The sequence below is a fragment of the Salvelinus sp. IW2-2015 genome, linkage group LG26 (assembly GCF_002910315.2).
Source record: "Salvelinus sp. IW2-2015 linkage group LG26, ASM291031v2, whole genome shotgun sequence".
NCBI classification, from domain to species: Eukaryota; Metazoa; Chordata; class Actinopteri; order Salmoniformes; family Salmonidae; genus Salvelinus; species Salvelinus sp. IW2-2015.
Window position 1 is genome coordinate 31,782,099 of NC_036866.1, and position 3,276 is coordinate 31,785,374.

The following is a 3,276-nucleotide window of genomic DNA, read 5'->3' on the forward strand; positions in this document are numbered from 1 at the left end:
CAAGGGCTATATCTCTTCTTAGTTCTACATTTTTTGAAAGGGGCATGCTTATTTAAGATTGTGAGGAAATTACTTTTAAAGAACGACCAGGCATCCTCGACTGATGGGATGAGGTCAATATCCTTCCAGGATACCKAGGCCAGGTCGATTAGAAAGGCCTGCTCGCAGAAGTGTTTTAGGGAGCGTTTGACAGTGATGAGGGGTGGTCGTTTGACCACAGACCCATAGCGGATGCAGGCAATGAGGCAGTGATCGCTGAGATCCTGATTGAAAACAGCAGAGGTGTATTTGGAGGGCAAGTTGGTCAGGATAATAGCTATGAGGGTGCCCATGTTTACGGATTTAGGGTTGTACCTGGTGGGTTCCTTGATCATTTGTGGGATATTGAGGGCATCTACTTTAGATTGTAGGACTGCCTGGGTGTTAAGCATATCCCAGTTTAGGTCACCTAACAGAACGAACTCTGAAGATAGATGAGGAGCAATCAATTCACATATGGTGTCCAGGGCACAGCTGGGAGCAGCTGAGGGGGGTCTATAACAGGTGGCAACAGTGAGAGACTTATTTCTCAAGAGATACATTTTTWAAATTAGAAGTTCGAACTGTTTGGGCATKGACCTGGAAAGTATGACAGAACTTTGCAGGCTATCTCTGCAGTAGATTGCAACTCCTCCCCCTTTGGCAGTTCTATCTTGACGGAAAATGTTGTATTTGGGTATGGAACTCTCAGAATATTTGGTGGCCTTCCTAAGCCAGGCTTCAGACACGGCAAGGATATCAGGGTTGGCGGAGTGTGCTAAAGCAGTGAGTAAAACAAACTTAGGGAGGAGGCTTCTGATGTTAACATGCATGAAACCAAGGCTTTTTCGATTACAGAAGTCACCAAATGAGAGTGCCTGGGGACACGCAGGGCCTGGCTTAACCTCCACATCACCCACGGAACAGAGGAGGAGTAGGATGATGGTACGGCTAAAGGCAACCAAGTGCGTTGGGGACAGAGAATAAAAGGAGCAGATTTCTGGGCGTGGTAGAATAGATTCAGGGTATAATGTGCAGACAGGGGTATGGTGGGGTGTGGGTACAGTGGAGGTAAGTCCAGGCACTGAATGACGATAAGAGAGGTTGCATCTGTGGACGTGCTGGTTATACTGGGTGAAGTCACTGCATGTGTGGGGGGTGGAACAAAGGAGGAATCTGAGGCATGATGAGTGGGACTAGGGGCYTCTGCGGACCAGTCGTGGTGGTACGGCAGYGCGTCGTGTGGACAAAGGGTCCGGGACAGATGGCGAAAGAGGTATTGTAGTTGTAGTAGTTTTGTTTGCTAGCCGGGAGATGCGCCTGGCTCGCGGCTAACTGGTGCTAGCTTCGGGGCAGGGGCATTAGCCACTCGGTAGCAGCTAGCCAGCAGCGATGATCCGCTGCAAAGGTCCAGAGCTTACGGAAAGTATCCGGTAGAAGTAGTGGATTCTAACCGTGTCCAGGAGGCATCGGCTGGGTAGCTGGGTGATCACAGAGTGGGCCGGGAGGTGGGCCTGGCTCAGGGCTAGCTTCGGGGCWGGGCCACCCACTCGGTAGCAGCTAGCTAGCTGTGATGATCAGGAGTAATGGTCCAGGGTTTACYGCAGGAATCCGGTGTTGTAATGGAGAAAAACAGTCCGAGGCTGGTAGGTATTATCCAGGCTAAAAAATAACGGTTGGTGCCTGACCAGAAGGTAAAGGATGCTAGCAGTGACTAACAATGACTAAAAAGGCAGTAGCTAATTAGCTGGCTAGCTTCTGATGGAGGAATATTTAATTTAAAAATAGAAAAGAGATTGAAAATAAATTGAAATATATACAAAAAAGATAAAAAGTAAATGAGAGGACGACAAACCACGTCTGCACTGCTACGCCATCTTGGAATCAAATGTCCTCTGGTCTGATGAAACAAAAATAGAACTGTTTGGCCATCGTTATGTTCGGTGGAAAAAGGGGGAGGCTTGTAAGCCACAGAACACCATCCCAACCGTGAAGCACGGGGGTGGCAGCATCATGTTGTGGGGGTGCWTTGCTGCAGGAAGGACTGGTGCCCTTCACAACATAGATGACATCATGAGGCTCGAATATTATGGGGATATATTGAAGGAACATCTGGAGACATCAGTCAGGAAGTTAAAGCTTGGTCGCAAATGGGTCTTCCAAATGGACAATAACCCCAAGCATACTTGGAGTGGCCGTCACAAAGCCCTGACCTCAATCTTATAGAAAATTTGTGGGCAGAACTGAAAAAGCGTGTGCGAGCAAGGTGGCCTACAAACCTGGTTCAGTTACATCAGCTCAGTTATGTCAGGAGGAATGGGCCAAAATTTACCCAACTTAAAATTGTGGGAAGCTTGTGGAAGGCTACCCGAAACGTTTGACCCAAGTTAATCAATTTAATGGCAATGCTACCAAAAACTAATTGAATGTATATGTAAACTTCTGACCCACTGGGAATGTGATGAAAGAAATAAAAGCTGAAATAAATAATTCTCTCTACTATTATTCTGACATTTCACATTCTTCAAATAAAGTGGTGATCCTAACTGACCTAACACAYTGAATTTTTACTTGAATTAAATGTCAGGAATTGTGAAAACTTCCGACTTCATCTGTACTTCTCTTTACCTTTAAAGAGGTAGAGGGGGAAAATACACATACAGTGGGGCAAAAAAGTATTTAGTCAGCCACCAATTGTGCAAGTTCTGCCACTTAAAAAGATGAGAGAGGCCTGTAATTTTCATCATAGGTACACTTCAACTATGACAGACAAAATGAGAAAAAGAAATCCAGAAAATCACACATTGTAGGATTTTTAATGAATTATTTTGCAAATTATGGGTAAAATAAGTATTTGGTCAATAACAAAAGTTTCTCAATACTTTGTTATATACCCTTGTGTTGGCAATGACAGAGGTCAAACGTTTTCTGGAATCTTCACAAGGTTTTCACCACACTGTTGCTGTAGTTTTGGCCCATTCCTCCATGCAGATCTCCTCTAGAGCAGTGATGTTTTGGGCTGTTGCTGGGCAACACGGACTTTCAACTCCCTCCAAAGATTTTCTATGGGGTTGAGATCTGGAGACTGGCTAGGCCACTCCAGGACCTTGAAATGCTTCTTACGAAGCCACTCCTTCGTGCCGACGGACCGTGTGTGTTGGGGTCATTGGCATGCTGAAAGACCCAGCAACGTTTCATCTTCAATTGCCCTTGCTGATGGAAGGAGTTTTTCACTCAAAATCTCATGATACTTGGCCC